Source organism: Rana temporaria, chromosome 5 (genome assembly GCF_905171775.1).
Source record: "Rana temporaria chromosome 5, aRanTem1.1, whole genome shotgun sequence".
NCBI classification, from domain to species: Eukaryota; Metazoa; Chordata; class Amphibia; order Anura; family Ranidae; genus Rana; species Rana temporaria.
Genome location: NC_053493.1, coordinates 405185221 through 405210095, shown reverse-complemented (window position 1 = coordinate 405210095; position 24875 = coordinate 405185221).

Here is a 24875-nt window from a genome sequence, read left to right as displayed (position 1 = left end):
AAGGAACAGAGCAACTACAAGGCAGCTGCAGCAAAACTAAAGGTTTTGGAACAAGCTATCGGTGCAGATGAAAACGCTAGCGAAAGGGTCAGCGTCAAGGCAGATGTAGAAGATCCTTTTGAACGCACTAAGAACTATGTTCTAAACCACAGCAGTGAACACTCAATTACCTCCACGTTTCACGGCAACGCAAGGACTTCACCACATCATCAGGTAAAAGCTGTTCCAGCCACTTCCTACATGCAAACCCACCCCAGTGCAGCTCCCGACTGTCATGCTGATCCCGCATATGTCACAAAACGGCACACTAATCCGCAAGCAAGTCGCCAGCCTCCTGCTAACAGTACTGTTCCAGACCTTCACCCAACAATTCAGCTGAATGCCCTTGCTGCACCATATCTTCCCACGTCTCTTTGCAACGATACCATAAACAATGCAATCCACAACAATCAACCAGCAACCTCCTATGTAAAGTCAGAGGCAACCGATACAACAGAGGTAGTAAAGTACTTACTTCGACATGAGCTCGCCAAGTCAGGCCTAGTAAACTTCGACGACCATCCTGAAAATTATAGAAGCTGGAAAGCCGCTTTCAAAACTACATTAGGCGGTATCGGTATTACCGCCGATCGTGAGCTGGATCTGCTGATCGGGTTGCTTGGCCCACAGTCTACAGAACGTGTCAAGAGCCTCAGGTCAGTTTACATCGACAATCCAACTGCAGGTCTCACCGCAGCATGGGAGCGTCTAGAACAGACTTACGGTAGTCCTGAAGCCATAGAGAATGCATTGCTCAAACGATTGGAAAATTTCCCAAGGATATCTGGTAAGGACAATAAAGAGTTCCAGAGACTCAGCGACCTTCTTCTCGAAGTCCAGCTTGCCAAAACTGACCCTAAGCTACCTGGCCTCAGTTACCTGGACACTGCTCGAGGAGTTAACCCTATCGTTTGCAAGCTTCCGCATGGCCTACAAGAAAAGTGGATCCAAGTTGGGTCATCATACAAACGGGAAAACAAGGTTTCCTTTCCCCTGTTCTCCTACTTCTGCAATTTCGTCAGGAACATTGCTGACACCAAGAACGATCCTAGTTTTGCATTCAGCGAGTTCAATACTCCCTCACCTAAAGGTGACAACCTACATACTAGCTACAGGAACCGCAGAGGTCCCGTGTCTGTTAGGAAGACAGACATTATTCCCACTCCCGCCCCAAACAAGAGCGGCAAGATCGAAAACCCAAACCGATTATGTCCCATCCACAAGAAGCCTCATCCCCTCAAAAATGTATCGGTTTCAGAAAGAAGCCCCTACAAGAACGAAAGGAACTCCTAAAGACTTTTGGGGTATGTTATAGATGCTGTGCTTCCACCAATCACTTTGCCAAGGAATGTAAAACTCCTATCAAGTGCATAGAGTGCGGTTCCAAGGACCATGTGCAAGCACTCCATCCCCTTGAGTCCAATCCTTCACAACATGCAGACCTTCCTCCTGGGCAGAACCACAGCGGGAAGAGTACAGATCACGTACCTAATTCTACCATGGTATTTTCTTTGTGCACTGAAGTCTGTGGGGAAGACCACTGTGACAAATCTTGCGCTAAAATATGCCTAGTGAATATTCATCACAAAGATCAGCCAGAAAAGACTTTAAGGGTGTATGCTATCTTAGACGATCAAAGCAATCGATCGCTTGCACGATCCGAACTGTTCGATCTATTTTGCACAAAAGGAGAGGTTCACCCTTACACCTTAGGCACTTGTAGTGGAACTACAGAGGTTTTTGGAAGAAGGGCTCATGGATTTATTGTGTCCTCCCTAGAAAATAACCTACAATTACCCTTACCTACACTTGTAGAGTGTAACCAGATACCAGCCAACAAAGAAGAAATACCTACACCAGAAGTTGCCTTCTACCACCCTCATCTAAGGTCAATAGCCAGTGAAATCCCACCACTTGACAAAGATGCTAAAATCCTTCTTCTGCTGGGAAGAGATATTCTAAGGATCCACAAGGTACACAGGCAGGTCAGCGGACCTCCAGAGGCCCCATTCGCCCAGTACCTGGACTTAGGCTGGGTCATCATAGGCAACGTCTGTATAGGCAAAATGAAAAGGCCTACTAACATTTCTTCATTCAAGACAAATGTATTGCCAAATGGTCGTAATACTCACTAGTGTTGCTCACGAATATTTGTATTGCGAATATTCGGCTCGAATATGGCATATTCGAGTATTCGCGATATATTTCGAATTTCGCGGTGAATATTCGCAATTCCGAATATTCGCATTTTTTCTATTTTATTTTTAAAACAGATCACATCCTATCGACGTCTAAAAGCATTGCTGGTATGATTAGAGACCCTGGGCCGAGTAGCTAAGCTGAGGCGATCATTTTATGTTGCCGAATATAAAAAAAAAAAATTGCGAATTTTCGCTAATGCGAATGCGAAAATGATTGCGAATTTTCGATAACTGTGGTAGGAGAACTCTGATTGTCTCTGATGCAAAAGGGGGGGCTTTGTGTATGTTTCTGTTATGAATATTTGTATGTTTGATATTATTATTTTTTGTAAGAAGGAAAAAATTGCGCATACCTTAAAAAAAGGGGAGAATACAGCAGCAACTCAAAAATGTTATACAACATAAATTAATACAAGACAGAAAATGGAGTCGCTCTACAAGAATAAAAAATATGTCTAGTGACATGTGGGCAAATTATAAAATAAGCAAGCGCAAATAACTTGTGAAATACACAGTGAAACAAATATATAAAGAAATATAGTCCCAATAATAGAAAAATAATCTTTCATAAAAATGTCTTTGATATGTGAAGTGAAAAAAAGTCCAAAGCATGCAGCATGAACGTGTTCAATCTTCAAGGTGTTTGATTGACAAACGGCTGTGACAGATGGATAGAGTAAAGAATCACCACCAATGCAAAACACTTTTTATTTTCTATTGTAAAATATCACGAATATTCTGAGCCAATCAGAGTGCTCCTTCCGCATTTGCCGAATATTCGCAATTATTTTGTATTGTAAAATATCAAGAATATTCTGAGCCAATCAGAGTGCTCCTTCCGCATTTGCCGAATATTCGCAATTATTTTGTATTGTAAAATATCAAGAATATTCTGAGCCAATCAGAGTGCTCCTTTCGCATTTGCCGAATATTCGCAATTATTTTGTATTGTAAAATATCAAGAATATTCTGAGCCAATCAGAGTGCTCCTTCCGCATTTGCCGAATATTCGCAATTATTTTGTATTGTAAAATATCAAGAATATTCTGAGCCAATCAGAGTGCTCCTTTCGCATTTGCCGAATATTCGCAATTATTTTGTATTGTAAAATATCAAGAATATTCTGAGCCAATCAGAGTGCTCCTTCCGCATTTGCCGAATATTCGCAATTATTTTGTATTGTAAAATATCAAGAATATTCTGAGCCAATCAGAGTGCTCCTTCCGCATTTGCCGAATATTCGCAATTATTTTGTATTGTAAAATATCAAGAATATTCTGAGCCAATCGGAGTGCTCCTACCGCAGTTATCGAAAATTCGCAATTATTTTCGCATTCGCAATAGCGAAAATTCGCAATCATTTCATTTCGATAAAATATCACGAATATTCGAATTTAGCGAATATATCTCGAATATTCGACTATATATTCGAGATATATCGCAAAATCGAATATGGCGTATTCTGCTCAACACTAATACTCACTTTGAGCCATGCCCACATCACTACTGGGTAAAGGAGAAGGTAACTAGCTGCAAGTTGCAACATTGCAACACAAACCTTTCCCGCACCTACGATGACAGCTTTGGTTCTACAGTTTTCAATGTAAGCAGTGAAGACGACAAGTTGGCTCCTTCGGCAGAAGACAAAGAATTCCTTAAAGTAATGGACAATGAGTTCTTTCAGGAAGATTCCAATAGCTGGGTAGCACCCCTACCCTTTCGCCTCCCGAGAGAGAAGCTACCAAACAATTTACATCAAGCAGTCAAAAGATTCTCCTCCTTAAAGCGTACCTTAAGCGTACCTTAAGCAGGAAGCCAGAGATGGAAAGACATTTTGTGGACTTCATACAGAATATCTTTGACAGGGGTCATGCCGAACCCGCACCCCCATTGAAAGAAGGAGAAGAATGCTGGTACCTCCCTTCCTTCGGTGTGTATCACCCACGAAAGCCAGACCAAATCAGAGTTGTCTTTGACTCCAGTGCCCAACATGAAGGCTTCTCACTTAACGACATGCTCCTCACAGGGCCCAACTTGAACAACAACCTCATTGGAGTCCTAATTCGCTTTCGTCAAGAACCTGTAGCGGTGATGGCCGACACTGTTTCATCGTCAAGGAAGATAACAGGAATTACCTCAGGTTTCTATGGCACAAGGACAACGACATCAACAAAGAGGTAATTGATTACCGAATGAGGGTACATGTCTTTGGGAACAGCCCTTCCCCAGCTGTAGCAATCTATGGACTAAAAAAGACAGCTCAGCTTGGAGAAGCTGAGTATGGATCCGATGCTCGTCAATTTGTTGAAAGGAACTTTTACGTAGATGACGGGCTCAAATCCTTTCCTACTGCTAAAGAAGCAATTAATCTTCTTACCAGAACAAAGGAGATGCTAGCTGTAGCAAACTTGAGACTTCACAAAATTATATCTAACAGCCAAGAGCTAATGAATGCATTTCACCCTGAGGACTATGCTGCCAGTGTGAAAGACCTTGACCTTGGGTCAGACACACCCCCTATGCAGAGAAGTCTAGGTCTGCTGTGGAACATCAAAGTAGACACATTCACCTTCCAGGTGTCAACCTGTGACAAACCCTTCACCAAGAGAGGAGTCTTGTCTGTAGTGAACAGCATCTACGACCCACTGGGATTTATAGCCCCAGTCACCATCCAAGGTAAGATGTTATTAAGACAGCTTACTACTGATAACATAGATTGGGACACTCCGTTACCTATTGAGAAACAACAAAGATGGGAGAAATGGAGAGGTTCTCTGAAGACATTAGAACAGCTCCAAATTCCACGTTGCTATGCCCCAGTCTCCATCTCAGCCGCTGTCCAGAGGGAAATCCATATTTTCTCTGATGCATCAGTTGAAGCTATAGCTGCAGTGGCCTATTTGAAGACCTCAGGAGTTAATGGAGACATACACTGCAACTTTGTTCTAGGCAAGACAAAGCTAACACCAAAACCCGCACATACCATACCCAGACTTGAACTTTGTGCAGCTGTGCTAGCAGTGGAAATAGCTGAAGTCATAAAGAGTGAAATGGACATTAACATTGATTCCTTCACATTTTACACAGACAGCAAGATAGTGCTTGGTTACATTTACAACCAAACTAAACAATTTTACGTGTACGTCAGCAATAGAGTAGAACGTATCAGAAGGTTCTACTTGCCAAAGCAATGGCATCATATTCCCACTGACCTTAATCCTGCCGATTGTGGGACAAGAGCTATATCTCCAGTAGCTCTCCTCGACTGCTTGTGGCTGTCGCCTCCAAGATTTCTTTCTGAAAACTCCTACTCAATTTCCACGGACACTACCTATGAACTGGTACATCCTGACGATGATAAAGAAATCAGGTCTATGTACACCACACTGTGTACCTCTGCGAGTTCAGAACAAAAACTAAAGTCGCATCGTCTTGAACGTTTCTCAACCTGGTCATCAGCTGTTAGGGCCGTTGCTTATTTGATACACATTGCCCATTGTTTTAAAAGGAGGTTCTGCTCGGACTTTCTCACGACCAATCACGGAATCGGTGCTTCTTCTCCCAATTGAGTGACTTAGGCAGGAGTACCGGCTATACCTGCTTTGGCGGGGAGAATATCACTATCACTATTGACTGTGCTACTGTTGAAGTCCCACGATTATAAACGATAGACTGCAGGACTCAAGCCATCTGTTTTTTGGACGTCATGTTTCATTGTTCATTTACTGCATACCTTCTTGTGTTTGCGGGTATCTCGTATCTATGGTTTACACACCAGTTTTACCTTTAACGTTTCTTCCCCTACAGGTTCAAGTTGGACTTATCTTTATATATGTAATAGACTTTGAAATCTAAAGATTTCAGGCGGGGAGTGTCATGTTACATGATATTATTTTATTATGTACTGTCTCTTTAATGTCTATCTAGTTTGTCTCTTGTGGCATTCCGTAGTTTCCATGCTGCTCAGTCTCCTCCCCCTCTTTTCTGTATCAGTCATTTTAATGCTGTAATTCATGTGACCTGTATGTATCTTTTACCTGGATGGAAGAATCGTTCTTTTACCTGTTGTAACTTGCATTCTACGGATCATACGACGAATAAACATCGCCAGATCTTCTTTCATGTGAGTTGTGACTGAGTAAGCTATCTGGAAAGGTGATTTGGGATGGATAATCTCTTCAGGGCAATGAGCTCCATGTGCTACTGAAAACCACATTCATAGCCTTTGCAGCCGATTCAGAATAGGCCGTCTTGCCAAAGAATGCAGCACCAAGATCATGGGGCAAGGAAACCTGATTTATTAAAAAATAGATTTTAATGACTGTCTGGAGTTTCACCTGAATGCTCACAGCCTTGGCAGATCCCTTTTGTATCTGATATGCAGTGAACAACCCCTCTGAAATCCACTGGACAACATTTTCACGATTCAGTGATTTCAATGATTCCATACATCAATCTTTCTCTCTGTATAGCTAGTTAAAGAGAGATGTGTATCGAATTTAAAGTATTCAATATCAGAACATTTGTACAAAGTTCAGATTTTTTTTCTGGTTCATTTCACTGATCTTTAGATATTGGCTAACTGTAAACAGACCCCCACAGATTCAATTATATTGATTACATCTCAAACAAAAAATATAGCCTAAGTCTAGTTAGATATTGTTCTGGCGAGAAAACATTTAACATAATTTGATGAATGGATTGTATTGCTCTGAAACACAGCTGGATGAGGGACACCTCATAAAAGCAATTCACAGCAGATGGCGCAGAACAAGGGCCACGCGGTTATAATCTGTTGTTGGTGGTAAACTAGGACCTATAGAAAAAGAAAGAGAGAAAGAGAAAGGACGGATGAAGGGAAGAAAAGAAGGAAAAAATATAAATGAGAGTTTAAAAGAGAGACAGACAAAATCACATGGCACATAAGAACAAAAAGGGAAATGAAGGATATAAAGATGGAGGAAAGGAGTAGGGATGTCATTTTGAGTTTGGTCGAAACCCATTCGGTGAACAGTTAAACAAATTGAAATGTTTGTCCACTGACCTGAATCTCCAGTCATACATTTAGCAGTGGAATTACTACTGCTTCTAATTGCCCTGCACACACAATCGGATTTTCCACCAACAAAAGTCTGATGTGAGCCTTTGAATGGAAATTCTCCCTGTGTTTGCTCCATCAAACTTTTGCTGTCGGAATTTCCGCCAAAAAAAGATTGAGAGCTGGTTCTCAATTTTTCCGATGGAAAAAAATTCCTATCGGAAATTCCAATCGTCTGTAGCAATTCTAACATGCAAAATTCCGATGCATGCTTGGAAACATTTCAACGCATGCTCGGAAGCATTGAACTTCATTTTCTCGGCTCATCGTAGTGTTGTACTTCACCGCGTTCTTGACGATCGAAAGTTCAGAGAACTTTTGTGTGACCGTGTGTATGCAAGCCAAGCTTGAGCGGAATTCTGTTGGAAAAACCATCCAAGGTTTTTCAGATGGAAAATCCGATTGTGTGTATGGGGCATTAGTATGACAACTTTTTGCTCAGGGCTCCTGATCACCAAGAAGCTAGTGACCATTGGCATCCTAACAATCAGTGACACATCTTTGCCCAGCCTATTTGACTATCAGCCCTGATGGATGATGAGTGTAAACAAAAGGTGCAGGACTGGTGGCTGGCATCAATGACCAAATATGGCAATGCCCATTACTGGTTATGTCTATAGCCATCTTTGGTCAATGACATCTGCCACCATCCAAACCCCCGCCCCTTTTAATACAAAAAATCTGCTGGCCCAGGGATCTGTCTGTAAGGTACCTGTAAAGGGTGTATTCCAGAGTGGAGTATTGGCTGGGGGTTGAGGCCTTAGGCCCCGTACACACGAGAGGATCCATCCGCTGGAATTGATCCGCGGACCGGCTCCAGCGGATAGATCCCCTGGTGTGTACAATCCAGCGGATCTGTTTCCGCGGATTTTTATCCCCTGGGATGGATTTCAAGCGGATAAAAATTTGAAGACATGCTTTAAAATCTATCCGCTTGAATCCATCCCAACGGATTGATCCGCTGGTCTGTACAGACTCACCGGATCAATCGGTCCGAATGGATCTCCCGCATGAGTCGTAATGATTCGACGCATGCGTGGAATTCCTTATATGACAGCGTCGCGCAACGTCGCCGCGTCATCATCGCGGCGACGGCGCGACACGTCATCGCGATGGGATTTCGGGGCGGATTTCGATCCGATGGTGAGTACACTCCATCGGATCCAAATCCGCGTAAATCCTCGAGAGGATTTATCCGCGGAAACGGTCCGGTGGACCGTATCCGCGGATAAATCCTCTCGTGTGTACTAGGCCTGAGTGTAGTCAGGTGGGCTGGGTCAGCAACAAATATTGACAGCAAGGTACAAAGTTAGAATCCAGAAGTGTGGTCAGAGGCAGGCAGGGTCATACGCAGACTAGCAGATTATTGTAGAATTCATGTAATCGGTAGAAGGTTGCTTCAGTCTTATGTACTTAGCAGATAGCCAAACGTTGTCTCCCACTGCATACGGAGGTATATGATGCCTTCACCTGTGGGAGAAAAGCTTATATTTGCCAGCTGCCCTTCGTAAAAGCAAGCAGATTTTTTTCCAGTGTGACAATATATTTTTTGCTTGTTGATCCGCTGCTGGTACACCAGGGGAAGATTGCAATACAGGGAAGATCTGTGGGTGGTAACTTAGAGCTGCATAAGAAGGCATGTGCCAACGGGAGTTGAGGGCTAATTCAACCAAAGGCAGACCAGTTAGAATGTAGTGTGTTGATGTAGAGTATTGTCTGTTGAGGGTTGTAGGTCTTAAGGGTCTGATTCATGCTTTTGGTTTGTCTATAAGTTTGTGGGTGGTGTGAGGTAGAAAGAGACTCTGTTACCCCAAGATTCTTACACAAGGCTCTCTATAATCGGGAAGTGAACTGAGAACCCTGGTCAGACACTATACTGGTAGGTATACTATAATATGTTATGATATGATTTAAAGCGGAGGTCCACCCAATTTTTTTCTTAAAAGCCAGCAGCTACAAATACTGCAGCTGATGACTTTTAATAAAAGGACACTTAACTGTCCGGCGCGCCCGTGATGTCAGCAGCTGAGGCCGAGCAATTGCTCGTCTCTCGGCTACCCCTGCTGCCATCCTTGGTGAGGGAATCAGGAAGTGAAGCATTGTGGCTTCACTGCCCGGTTCCCTACTGTGCATGCGCAAGCCGCACGGCGCGCCCTCACTGGTCCCCGCTGTCTCCTGGGACCAGTGAGTTTCCCAGGCGACAGCAGGGAGATGGGAAGTGGAGTGACTCCCGTGGGAGTCTATTCCCGGAAGTGGGTGAAAATACCTGTATTATACAGGTATATGCACCCCCCTCCAATTTGAAAGGCGCCAAATGTGACACCGGATGGGGGGGGGGTTCCGAAAAGTGGAGGTTCACTTTTTGTGTGGACCTCCACTTTAAGACAAGGGAAGACTTTGGCTGTAGGTAGTCTAGGAAGCGGTACAAAATGAGTCATTTTACAGAAGCGGTCCACTATGAACCATATTCCAGTCATTCTAGCAGATTTGTGTAGATCCATGATAAACGTCCATTGTCAAATGGGTCCAAGGCTGTCGAGGTGTGATGGATGGTTGTAGCAGGCCAGTAGGTAGTGTGCATGGACCAGCCTGCACTGGATGCTGAAGGGTTGGAGCCTGGCTGAACTTTTCCTTTAGTTGTTGGAAAGCTGACACAGCTTCGGAGGGCCATTCTTTGCAATGTACCCCCTTTTGGTCATTAAGGGGGATGGCAATAGTGGTAACTCTTTTGATGAAGTGTCTGTAGTAATCGGCAAATCCTAAAAAAACTTTGTAGCCCTCTCAAAGTGTTAGATTGTGGCCATTGCAAGACAGCAGACAACTTTTGTCGGTCCATTGGGAAACCTTCAGGGCTTATGCTATAACCCAGAAACAGTAGGCGGTCTTGGTGAAAAGTGAAAACCACACTTTTCAATTTTTGCATAGAGGTTATTCTCACATGCTGTAGTGATTGTTTAATTTCATGTGAAATGTTGTCCAGGTGAGTCTTATAAAAGGTAAATTATCACAAACTTATTCCTGAAGTTAGGGAATACCTCATCCATGAAACGCTGGAAGGCATTCCAAATGACATAACTACTGTAGGTACTCATAGTGTCCATTGCGAGTGTTAAAAGCTGTCTTCCACTTGTCACCCTATCTAATATGAATCAAGTTATAGGGCCCCCCAAAGATCCAACCTGGTAAAATTGATGGCTCCTGTAAGAAGGTCAAATAGGTCTAGAACGAGGGGCAATAGGTAAGTGTCCATTATAGTGATCTGGTTTAGACCATGATAATCGATACATGGACGTTGACCACCATCTTTTTTTTTTCTTTCAACTAAGAGGACTGGAGAAGAAGAGGGATGGATAAAGCCTCTCTCCAAATTGTTCTGAATATACCTTTCCACAGACTTTTGTTCTGGCTGTGACAATGGAAATGTCTTTCCCTTCGGAAAGACGAGTCGCTGAGAGCCCCCCCCCCCCCATCCATGGCTCAATGCTCCAGTGGGGGGTGGGTGGTCAGAGCAGAGAGCTGCTGACTAACAACAGCTCTCTGCTCAGGGAGCTGTAAGCACCGAGCCATAGGCAGTGTTCGATCGCTCAGTTGTCAGTGCAGAGGTACTGGGGGACATATGCAGCATCAGCCCCATGCTGCATCCACCAAGGTAAGTATAATGGGGGTAAAAAAACATGCTTCTCTTAGGACCCTTTCCGACAACAAATGTCTTCCGTCGGATTATCCGATCATTTGTACAGAAGTCCATCAGACTAAAATCCAAAGTACAAACACACATGCTCCAAACCAATGCTAACCATAAGACAACATTAGCAGAAGTTGCCCAAAGGGTGCGCTAAAGAGCAGAAAAACTGCGTAGTTTCGTGAATGTTGGAATCCGATGAAAGATGGAAATCCGATCGTGTGTATTAGGCCTCGTACACACGACCGGTCTGTCCGTTGGGATTTATCCGTGGATCAGTTCCAGCTGACAAATCCGGTCGTGTGTACGGCCTAGCGGACATTTTTCGGCGGAGATTTCTCCAGCCGACGGTTTTCAAGCGGATAAAAATTCTTAGCATGTTAAGAAATCTATCCGCTGGAAACCTGTCCGTTGGACTGATCCGGTCGTCTGTACAGACTCACCGGATAAGTCCAAGCGTTCCCCATCCCTTGCATGCGTGGAAGTGATTCGACGCATGCATGGAAGTATTTACCTTCCAGGGTCGCGCACGTCGCTGCATCATCGTCGTGGCAACGGCGCGGCCACGTCACCGCGTATGTTTTCCGCTGGGATTTTGATCTGATGGTGTGTACAGCCATCAGATCAAAATCGGGAGCAGAAATGTCCGCTGGAAACGGTCCGGCGGACCGTTTCCAATGGATATCCTCTCGTGTGTACAGGGCCTAAGGGTTAAGAGTGTTAACTGTACTAGGAAAATTGAAGCAATGTCCTGGATTAGGAACACATTGGCCAGTCGTTAATGAGTTACTTCCCAAGACCCTATAAATACTGATCCGATGCCGATAGAACACGGGCAAATGCTGTCCTTTATTTATTTCTCTTAAACCGTGCAGTTCAGCAATCGATAGATGAAGTAAAACTTGAAGCCTATTAACCTCCTTATAACACAGTAACATTCCAGCAGACAGCTGGGTTAGGAAGCTGCCACTACCGACACATTCGCTCAGCGTTGCGGCAGGGAAACAATGAATGACAGGAGGATACGGCATGGACATTTCTAAATAGCCCACAACAAGAGCTGAGCTGGGGGTCTGTGTAGGCGCTCAGCAGTTGCCTGGCAACTATTGTACACTATATAAAGCCAGTTAAATGTGTATTGATCCGCCTGCTGCTAATTTAAGTGAAATTACTGAGCAGTATTGTCGTACAAGGGTCAGCATAGCTATAACACTCGTTAATTGATTAACCTAGATGCTCTGAGATTCAGTTTTTTTTTTTTTTTTTTGCTTGAAATCAATACATGTAAATTGGTACTAGCTGAACATACAATTTAAGAACTCAGCAAATAGTCTAGTTCTCTTAATGTAATCGGTGAAAACTGTATTTCAACATGAATTTGTCAATCTGCATCCGTATACCTTACCCACATTATTGCTACCTAAATTAGTCACAATATTAAAAACCAATATCTGCATTTGTCACCTCAATAAAACAAATGTCAAAACTAAATATGTGCACTGTGTACTGCCATACATTCTGAATGGCACCCCATTATGAAGCAGCGCACCTGCCCTTTGACACAACACAATGCATGCATGTGAATGCAGTGTGTTTTGTTGTGCTGCACTACCCAATATTAGTCTAGGTGTGTTTTTTCATACATGTTGGTGCCTGATAGTTTCCCCTCCCTCAAGCAAGGCATACTCAGTGATTTGTGCTGAATACATTTCCAAGAAAATGCTGAATATTTTTGTAGCACCCAGGGCCGATCCTAGGGTCACAGGCGCCTGGGTGCAGAAATATATCTGGTGCCCCTCACATGGGCGTGGTCATTTTACTAACTCCTCCCCTTTACAAATGTTTCTATGGCAACGACTCAACCACAGAAATGCTCCCCCACGAAGTCTTCATTACCCTGGGATCCTTACATGATCTCTTAAAGCGGTGGTTCACCCTAAAAAAAAATCTAACATTACATTCAGCATACTAACGGCATTTACAGTATGCAGGTCTTTTTTTCGCCGTACATACCGTTATATTGTGATTTTTCTCCCCGGCTTCCGGGTTCTGATTCCCGCGGGACTGGGCGTTCCTACCCCTGGGTTAGATGATTGACGTGTTGTGAAAAAGTTCCCATGTCGCACAAGGCGCGTCACCAGTTTTCCGTAAATAGCCAAGCTGCGAGTTGGCGCTATATGGCACCTGCGCCCGCCATGTAGAGCTGACTGCGCAGGCGCCGTATAGCGCCGACTCGCAGCTCGGCTATTTATGGAAAACTGGTGATGCGCCTTGTGCGACATGGGAACTTTTTGACAACACGTCAATCATCTAACCCAGGGGTAGGAACGCCCAGTCCCGCGGGAATCAGAACCTGGAAGCCGGGGAGAAAATCACAATATAATCGTATGTACGGCGAAAAAAAAAGACCTGCATACTGTAAATGTCGTTAGTATGCTGGAAGTAAAGTTAGAATTTTTCTTAGGGTGAACCCCCTGTTAGATTTTAAATTCATTAATATTTTTATGTAATAAATGTATCTGAATCAATGCTTAGGACATGGTAGCTTTGAGGACAAACGTAGGACAATGTATTTACAGGACAGAACAACTGGTATAGTGTAGGCCACATCTATTCTTGAAAGTCCTACGTCAAGAAGGTGGGTGGAGATGTTACTTAAATATACATAAGTGGGCGTTAAAGCTCATCGCAACCTTCTTTGGAAACGAGCCAATTGTGCTTAGTTAGCTGTTAAACTTGTATAAGTATACAGGTGCTGAGCATAGTAAGTTAGGAAGCCTCAGGGTCACCCGACCCGACGGGGGTCTCGGGGTCATCGGACTCTGCAGATGAGATGGGGGTTTGGAACCCAACCTGCTCGGAGAGGCTCTATAGCCAGCATAGAAGATGTAACATCTATTTTTTCCTTCTGTAACTTCTGAAGTATCAACCTGCATTGATGTTCTTACCAGCTGTAATCAATGTAAGCATAAACTGTCTGTTTGCTGTCATATCGTTGGAAGAATAAAACATCGTATAATGAAGGAATTTATGTCTGAATATTTTGGAAGCAACGCCTGGAGAGGAAGAGGTTTTGACACATTGCATGACACGTGTTAGAGGCATATGTCCATTATGTCTTCTGTATCTCTCACACCTCTTCCCCCTGCCCCCCGGCATCTAACACCCCCACTTTAACAATAAACAAAGTGTGAGAGCCCGAAGGCTTTCACACTGGAGCGGTGCGCTGGCAGGATGTCCAAAAATGTCCTGCAAGTAGCTTCTTTGAGGCACTTTAGTGTGTGTATACACCGCTCCTAATGCGCCCCTGCCCATTGAAACCAATGGTCAGCGCCTTTAGTTGGCCACTAGTGGGGGTTAAAAGTACCTCTAAAACAAAGGGAAAGCACTGCTAAAACTGGCGGCACTTTGCCGCCGACGCCCCCGCACTGTCAGTGTGAAAGGGCTCTTAGTACATCTCATTATACATCACAACTATAGATAGACTACTGAGGTGCAGGAAGGGACAGGGCTGTGTATCCTTTGCAATCTATCATGCCATGAAACATCAAGAGCAGGGGTAGCCCAGAGCACGTGTAAAGGGATGCTGGGGATGTCATCCTCCAGCACACTGAACACTGTGACCTAGATTCTCTCTGCAGCCCGAGATAGAGATGGGAGGGAGAGGCATTGGAGTTGGTAGAGACAGTGCGGGATCCCAGATTACCAGTGTGAGGAATTCATTCCTGCACATCAGCACTCAGCAGCCACTGAAAACTAGAACCCTCCTGTCATGAAGTGGAGCGGCCCCTCCCCCGAGCACTGCCAGAAGGAGAGGAGAATTCTGGCACTTTAGCACCCCCACCTCTGAAGGATAAATTTAGTCTGGCACATCTGTAGCCAGTGGAGCAGTTGCTGATTGATTTAGCCTGCTCACTGTTTTACAGGTGGCTAGTCTGATTATTTGGGGAGAGAAGACACGGGGGGGGGGGGGGGTAATTTACTAAAGGCAAATCCAAACTTGAAATTGCACTGAAAGTGCACTTGGAAGTGCAGTCACTGTAGATCCGAAGGGAACATGCAAGGAGAATAAAAAAAACAGCATTTTAGTTTGCACATGATTGGATAATAAAATCAACAGAGCTTCCCCTCATTCCAGATCTACACCTCATATTTACAGCGAATGCACTTTCAAATGCACTTTCAGTGCAATTTCAAGCGCACTTTTCAGTTTAATCATAAGAAGTCAGCTGCTCACAGGAAAGCCTAAAAACAGCACATTGTATGACATGGCTCTCTCTAAGGAACCAGAGGGAAGTACTGCTGTACCTGCATCTTTGAAAAAACAGGTGGTGGCTTGGACAGGTGGCGTCCAGCACTGACAGCTCAGTTTGGGCAGAGGAGAACACTAGGAGCTTGGGGATGACATCACTTTCAGGCTTGAAGAAGGAGCATGCATGCTCCGAATGTGAAGCCTCCTTTCTCCGCTCCATACCCGGAAGCATCGTCATCCCCTAGCCCCTGACTTTCTCCTCTGCCCGGACCGAGCAAGAGGCTTTTGGAATCTTAGTTTGAGGAAAGGCAGAATGACAATCTGAATATTTATGGAGACCCAGCCAATCCCTGTAGGGGGGTGGTGTGCCCAGTAGATAGCTGGAGAGCCTATACATTGTCTATGGCCTGGAGAAGGAGTTGGTTGGTCCTGGGAGGAGTCCCTAGCCTGAGGGGGCTCTGCTTCAACTGAAAGGGCAGTTCACTGGAATGCTGCAGTATGCTCAACAAAGTCCCACCTGTAGCATAGCTGGGGTGCCTATTTTAAGGGTTTTGACTGGAATCTTGATCTGGAGAGCTTGCTGAAGAGTGCCTGGTGGAGGTTGGAGGGTGGTGTCCAGCTGTCTTGTAGCATTGTGAGCCTTGTTTCTTTCTCACTAAATAATGCCCTGTGGATATCGGAAAGAGGCATCTGGTGATCCTGTGGTATTGACCTTAACTCAAAGCCCTAGTGACTGTGAGCAGTTTCTCTATTCTTCAGAAGGGGCCGTCTGACCTGGGATAGGTGGTCCCCCCACCTCTTCGCTTTTACAAGAACTTAGTTTCAGCTACCTTTCCTGCCCTTTCCTCAAAGTGAAAGTGTCCTCTTGCTATTTAGTGTTCTTGGGGTATCCCATGCCACCCGTCTCCCCATACTGCTGCGTAGACATGTGCACACTGAAATATTATGTTTCAGAAGTTTGGTTAAAAAATGCATTCGTCCGAAAATCCAAATTAATTTAGGTCGAATCTGTCATTAAAGGCTTTAGGTGTCTGTCGAATGTTCTAAGAAGATTCAAATGTTCTAAGAAGATTCGACAAAGCAGCTAAACTGTACGACATAATTGTACATTTACGGTCGAATGCTTCGCCCACAAGCTATAGTAGAATTCTAATGTTGTATGACTAGTAATAATTATATTTATTAATTATTATTACTAGTCAACTAACATTAGAATTCTTCTATAGCCTATGGTCGGAGCATTTGACCATAAATGTCTGCTTGTGGCGATCGTATGTTTTTAGCTGCTTCTTCGAATCTTCATGTCTCTATGATGTTGAATCTTTTCTCTCTATATGTTGAATAATCTTGGACTAATAGAGTTAGGTCAGGCACATTCGACCACAGGTTCGATAGACACAGATCGCTATTGTCACCATCATGTTAAATCTTCAATCTATATCAAACTGTTGTCGCAATTAAATAAAAAAAAAAGCACTTTTATGTCGGATCTTTTGGATTCTGCATGTTCGTTACTGTTTATTAAAATGAACGAGAAAATCCCCAAAATTCGGACGGAAATGCATTTAGACGAAAACAAATGCAAATGTCTACTGCTGTGTGCCTTGCTGCCTCTGCACTAACTCTTGGGAAATAACTAGGGATGCACCGATATATCGGTGGCCGATACATATCGCCCAAAAACAGCTGTTTTGGCAACATGCCGAAACAGCTTAAAAATTGCCGATATGGGTGCCCGTAAAAAAGATGGCCTATCTATCTCTCAAACACAAAAACACCCCCTCAGCATCAGCAGTACCGTAAGAGCTGATTGTGGCAGGAGGTGGGGGTGGTGGGTGCAGGAGGTGGTGGTGAGAGCAGGAGGTGATGGCGGCAAGAGCTGGCAGGAGGTGATGGTGGCAGGGGGTGGTGGGGGCAGGATGTGATTGTGGCAGGAGGTGGGGGTGGTGTTTTATCAAATTATTATTTAAAAAAAAAAAGAAAAGTAATTTTCGGTTTCAGCCTGCCTTTTTTTTTTATTTCGGTTTTGTTTCGGTTCTGAAATTTCCATTTCGGGGGAACCTCTAGAAATAACCAATCACAATCATGTGCTCCTGTGAGGTTAGCACTATATTATTATTTTAAAATCAGAGAGCGAGAGAGATTTCCTAAATGATTTCTGTCAGTAGCAGAGAAAAAAGTATAGAAAAGGTTAATGATCATCCACTAAAAATATAAAACATTAATGAGAAGATGTTAGGAAACCTCCACATCAAATGATCCTTTCTTATATTCGCACCTCAGTGGTAAGGATTTATTTATGCCCTCAGTGGTGTGTTGGTTCCATTAAAGAAAGAAGGACTTGGAAGTCTTTTGTAAATGCACATTGTCTCGGCTAGATAAACAGCTTGAGTCTATTTAAGCTACAATCCTATTTGGTTCTGATACCTGTTTGATGGCACAGTTGTTAGGTGCCAAAAGCTGGTTTTAGGCTGAAAAAAAAGAAATTCTTTCAACCGCTGTGATTAGAATAAATCAAATCATTGCCATAGAAGGATTGTGAACAAAAAGGAACCATAAGTATAACTAATTTATATTTTAGGCCTTATGCACACTACAGCTGAACAATGCCCATTTTACAGGCATTTGACATGCCCCTCTATGTTACCGTATGGGAGAGATTTACTCAAACTGGTGCACACAGAATCTGGGGCAGCTTTGCATAGTAACCAATCAGCTTCCAGTTTTTTTTTTTGTCTAAAGTTAGAAGATAATTGGTTACTACTATGCACACTTGTACCAGATTCTGTGTGCACCATTGTTCGTAAACTCCCCCTATGGCCCAGATTCTCAAAGGACTTACGACGGCGCAGCGCCATGTATGGCGTTGTAAGTCCTAATCTGACCTGTCGTATCTATGCGTCTGATCCTTAGAATCAGTTACGCATAGATATTCATTAGATCCGACAGGCGTAAGTCTCTTACGCCGTCGGATCTAAACTGCATTTATTTTTTTGACCGCTAGGTGGCGCTTCCGTCGAATTCCGCGTTGAGTATGCAAATTATCTGGATCCGCGAATTACGACAGTTACGACATTTACGTTAGGCTTTTCCCGGCGTATAGTTGCCCCTGCTATATGGTGGCATAAGTGTGGCGCATCAATGTTAAGTATGGCCGTCGTTCCCGCGTCGAAATTTGAAAAAGTTACATTGTTTGCGTAAGTCGTCCGTGAATGGGGCTGGACGTCATTTACGTTCACGTCGAAACCAATGACGTCCTTGCGGCGTACTTTGGAGCAATGCACACTGGGAAATTCCAGGGACGGCGTTCGGGAAAAATGTCAATCACGTCGGGTCACAGTAGATTTACATAAAACATGCCCCCCTGATTCAAATTTGAATTAGGCAGGCTTACGCCGGCCGATTTACGCTACGCCGCCGCAACTTACGGAGCAAGTGCTTTGAGAATACAGCACTTGCCTGTCTAAGTTGCGGAGGTGTAACGTAAATCAGATACGTTACGCCCGCACAAAATTGCGCAGATGTACCAGAATCTGGCCCTATGTGTCCATGCAGACGTTAGCATTTACGGGCATTTACAGGCATTTAAAAGAAGTTTAGTTGTCTTAAGCCTCGTACACACACTCGGTTTTCTTGGCAAGAACCAGCAAGAAAACTGCTGGCAGAGCTTTTTAGAAGAAGTTTAGTTGTCTTAGGCCGCGTACACACGACCGGTTTTCTCGGCAGAATTCAGCAAGAAACTCGATGGGAGACATATTCTGCCGAGAAAACCGGTCGTGTGTACACTTTTCGCAGAGAAACCCGTCGGGAAACTCGTCAAGCCAAAAAGAGAGCATGTTCTCTATTTCCTCGACGGGCAATGGGAAAATTTGGCTCAACGAGTTTTTTGACAGCCGAATAAGGAACTCGATGGGGAAAACGATGTGTTTCGCCCCTCGAGTTTCTCGGTCGTGTGTACGCGGCCTAAACTGTGCGTGTGTACGAGGCTTTCAGGTTTCTCGTCAAGAAAACTGCCCAGAATATCGACCAAAAAATAGAGAACCTGCTCTCTATTTTCCTCGTCGTGATTCTCGGCAGTCTTTTCCTGCCGAAAAAACCTGAGCGTCTGTATACTTACCTGTCGCCATAGAACCCACGCATGCTCGAAATGACTTAGACGCATGCGCGGCAGCTTCCAAGGGTAGTGTAGAGTACAGCTTGATGGCGGCGACGGCATCGAATATGACGAGCGCATGCTCGTCGTACACAATGACATCACCCCGTTCTTGCCATTCAAAAGAACGGCGGTTCTTTTGAATGGAGTGTCTGTACACTCGGGCAGCAAGAGATTCTTGCCAAGAATCTCGTCAGGAAAAAAGTTTTTTCCTGACGAGATTCTGGCCTGTGTGTACAGGGCTTTATTTAATTCAATTATTCAATTCAATTGGCTTTGTTTATTTTAGAAAAGTATTCAGTTTACAATCACCAGTAGGCTTTGTTTAGTTTACAACCAACATAACTCAATGGACTTGGCTTAGTTTACAACCAGCATTAATCATAGAACTTTTATTAGTCTACCACCAGCATAACTTAGCGGGCTTCATTTTGTCTTCAGCAAGTATAACTCATATAACTTGTATTAGAATACAACCAGCATAACTCAATTGGCTTTGTTCAGTCAATTAGTCCACAACCAGCCTTCATTTAGTCTTCAACCATAATGGAGCTTTTATTAGTCAACAACCAACATTATTCAATGGGCTTCATTTTGTCTACAGCCAGTATAGCTCATAGAATTTTTGTTAGTCTATAACCAGCATAACTCAATGGGCTTTGTTTAGTCTACAACCAGCATAACTCAATGGTAGGGATGAGCTTTGATTTTGAGTTAAACATGAGTTGAACTCGAACATTGGCTGTTCGCCCGTTCGCCAAACAGCGAACAATTTGGGGTGTTCGCGGGAAATTCGAAAAGCCACGGAACACCCTGTAAAAGTCTATGGGAGAATTCTAAAGTGCTAATTTTCAAGGTTAAAATGCATGTTATTGTCCTAAAAAGCATTTGGGGACCCGGGTCCTGCCCCAGGGGACATGGATCAATGCAAATTCTTTTTTTAAAATGGCCGTTTTTTCGGGAGCAGTGATTTTAATAATTAATTAATTAATTAATAATAATTTAAGTGAAACAATAAAAGTGAAATATTCCTTTAAATTTTGTACCTGGGGTGTGTGTACAGTATCCCTGTAAAGTGGCGCATGTTTCCCGTGCCTAGAACTGTCCCTGCACAAAATTTAATTTTTGAAGGAAAAAATGGCACGGGGTTCCCCCAAAAATCCATACCAGACCCTTATCCAAGCACGCAACCTGACAGGCCACAGGAAAAGAGGGGGGGCAAGAGAGCGCCCCTCCTCCTGAAATGTACCAAGCCACATGCCCTCAACATGGGGAGGATGCTTTGGAGGTCTGTGACCCCCAAAGCACCTTGTTCCTATGTTGATGAGGACAAGGGCCTCATCCCCACAACCCTTGCCCGGTGGTTATGGGGTCTGCGGGCGGGGGGCTTACCGGAATCTGGAAGCCCCCTTTAACAAAGGGGACCCCCAAATCCCCCCCAATGTGAATTGATAACGGGTACATTGTACCCCTACCATTTCACAAAAAAATGTAAAATTGTTAAAAACCACACAGACACAGCTTGGGACAAGTCCTTTAGTAAAAAATTTAAAATAAAAAAAAGATTCCAACGATGGATGATCTCCACTCTCCAGCGATGATTATGCATGTGCATTTTGTTTCGTTCCGAATCGAAATTCGGACGATTATTTAATTATTCGGACATTCGGGTGCATACGAATTCCCGAATTGTAATATTAACTAATTTAACCGAATCCGAACGAACGTTTTTGAACCGAAAACCTACGGACGAAATTCGATCAAATTCGAAAACAAATTCTATTCAGATCGAATTCGAAAACAATTCGATTTGAAAACAAATTCGAATGAAAATTTAAAGCAAATTTGAATCAAAATCTAAAAAATATAAATCGATTTCTAAAAAAGAATACAATAAAATAGAATATAAAATAATAAAACAATAGAATGAAAATCAAAGAATAGTAAAGAACAGAATGGAATTTAATAGAATGTAATCAAATACAATAGAATATGACCTGGCTTCTATCTATCTTCCATTTTCTGAAATTCGAAATTCATATAGAATGAACTCAAATTCGAATAGAAAAATATTAGAAGAGTAGAATAATAAAAAAAAAAAAAAAAAATATATATATATATATATATATATATATATATATATATATACTGTGTATATATATATATATATATATATATATATATATATATATATATATATATACTGTGTATATATATATATATATATATATATATATATATATATATATATATATATATATATATATATATATATATATATAATTATATTTTATTCTGCTCTATTCTAATATTTTTCTATTCGAATTTGAGTTCATTCTATATGAATTTCGAATTTCAGAAGATGGTTATATATATATAAATGTAATTATATATATATATATATATATATATATATATATATATATATATATATATATAATTACATTTATATATATATATATATATATATATATATATATATATATATATATATATATATATATATATATATAATCATCTTCTGAAATTCGAAATTCATATAGAATGAACTCAATTTCGAATCCGGTCAAAATATTTTCGAATCTAACTTAACGAAATTAATTAAATAACGAATTAAAACGAAACACAACAAATTTTTCCCTTTTGCACATGCCTAGTGATGATATCCAACGATGATATCCTTATCACTTTAAGCATTATTAAAATCACTGATCCCGAAAAAACGTCCATTTTGAAAACTTTTTTTTGCATTGATACATGTCCCATGGGGCAGGACCCGGTCCCCAAAAAAATTGTAGGACAATAACTTGCATATTAGCCTTTAAAATTCACACGTTTCCCCATAGACTTTCCCATAGAGTCCCATAGACTTTAACAGTGTTCGAATGTTCACGTGAACTTTTGGTCTATTTGCATGTTCTGGATGCAAACCGAACCGGGGGGGGTGTTCGGCTCATCCCTACTCAATGGGCTTTGTTTAGTCTACAACAGTGGAGGCTGGTGTTTTTTTGTTTGGGGGGTGGCAAACAACCAAACCACCCTGGCAACTAAAATCCCCCTGCCACCCCTTCCGCTGTCCGCTGTCCACCGGCACTTACCCTATCTAGACGGTGTGAACCGGGCATCCATACAGCCACAGTGGGGACCAGGCATCCATGCAGCAGTGGCAGGAACCAGGCATCCATACAGCGGCAGTGGGGACCAGGCATCCAGGCATCAGCTGGGACCGGGCGGCTCTTCTGCTCCTCGCTTCCACTGTGCGTCTCCTCCCCTCCTTCTAGGAGTCCAATAGGCTTGCTTGTCCTTTCAGCCAATCGGGTGACGGGCATCAGTCCCGCTTCCCGAATTGACTGGGGGAGAACCAGTGTTGCAACAGTGAATATTCATTATATATTCAAAGCCTCTGGCTCTAATCAAGTGCTTAAAAAAACTGTCCGCTCTAATTTCTGTACTAGGTGAAGGGGCTGGACACATGAATAGGGGGCATCCATGGTGGCCATGGATATCCATTACCATATTGGTCTACAACCAAAATTAGTCAATGGGCTTTACTGAATCTACAACCAGCATAACTCAATGGTCTTTGTTAAGTCTAAATCCAGCATAACTCAATCCATTATAATTCAATTAGTTTTTTTTAATCTACAACTAGGATAACTCATTTGGCATTGTTTAGTCTATAACCAGCATAACTTAATGGGCTTCATTTTGTCTTCAGCCAGCATAACTCATAGAACTGTTATCAGTCTACAACCAGCATAACTCAATAGGCTTTCTTTAGTCTACAACTAGAATAACCTAATGGGCTTTGTTTAGTCTAAAACTAGCATAGCTCACATAAAGTTTTTTCGTCTACAACCAGTATAATTCAATGGGCTTTGTTTTGACTATAACCAGAATATAGAAATGGTATTAGTCTAAAACCAGCATAACTCAATTGGTTTTACAACTCGGTGGGCTTTGTTTAATTTACAACTGGTATAACTCAATGGCCATTGTTTAGTCTACAAACAGCATAACTCATAAACCTTTTATTAGTCTACAAGAAGCGTAACTTGATGGTATAATTTATAGAACTCTTTTATGCCATTTTTTTTTTTTTTACAATTGTTTGTTGCTTATTTGTTCTTCAACAGGTCCAATGCTTTATTTTTCAAAGCCAAATTGTACGCGGCGAAGGAAAAACAGAAGCGAGCCGAGGCATCATTTAGTGGTGTGTTTGGCTAAATTATATTATTTAAGGATGCATTAAAGTAAAACAAAATGGACTCCCCATGGTGCCATCCTTTGTGATATCTTGCTTATTTAGATACCGCACCACAGACTGCATTAAGGGAGCCTCAGTCTGGCAGCGCTGCCTTGGAATTTGCACAGCCATCCAATTATCCTGCCAACACTTCGAAGGGTTTGTCTACAAATTAACGTAAAAACAAAACCACTAGCGCGCTGAGAAAATATTTTGTCATGTTAATGCTAAGCTATTCATTCCTTCAGCGAAGGACTTGGCACGCTCTCCACGCCAAAAATCCTATTCTGCATTCAACCTACGCTAGTCTTCCTATTAATCATAATTCAGTTTGGCTTTTCAAAAAAGTAAATACAATCTTTAAAATGATCAGGTTCTTTCACTGCTTACATTTTTCTTATTAAACAAACACATAAGTCTTCAGAAATCGATGGGGTCGTCAGCTTAGCCTGATTGGATCCAGCGGTGTAGTGAGCTCTTGCTATTGTGAGCGGAGTAATTGTAAAATATGACAATGATACCAGATTATTGGCAAAGTCATTTTTCTGAAGCTGCGATTGTTGTTGCGACGTTGTATTTCCCTTCTCGCTGACGTGTCCTTGTTATCACATTTCAAAAAGAGAGGGAGAGAGGAAAAAAAAATCGGAATTAGTTTGAACGAGGACAATGATGAGTTTTTTAATGAAGAGGTTATCGTTAAGCCTCTTGGGGGGGAAAGTCATTCTTATTATTCCATGCGTCTTTCTCATTTAATTTGTCATTAATAAAGGAAGGATTTAGCTCGTTTTTCTTGAATACAAAATAACCTTTAAGAGGAAAAGGCAAAGTAAATATACCAAAAACTAAAGATTTGGGCCATCAGACTCTCTGTGGACTAACAACGTGCAGCCAGCCACATAGACAAGAATATTTGGCCATACTATCTTATAACTATGATGCTTATTTATATTTGCTAACTTAAAGGGGTTGTAAAGGTTTGTGTTTTTTCACCTTAATGAATCCTATGCATTAAGGTGAAAAAACACCTGGCAATCACAAGCCTCCTAGCCCCCTGTTGTACCTACCTGAGCCCGTTCACCTGCTCTGCTCGTCCCCTGGGGTCCTCTTCTCCACGGTGTCTCAGTTGATTGAATAGATTGATAGAAGCGCAGCCATTGGCTCCTGGTGCTGTCAATCTAATCCAATGACGCGTCCGCCAGGGGCG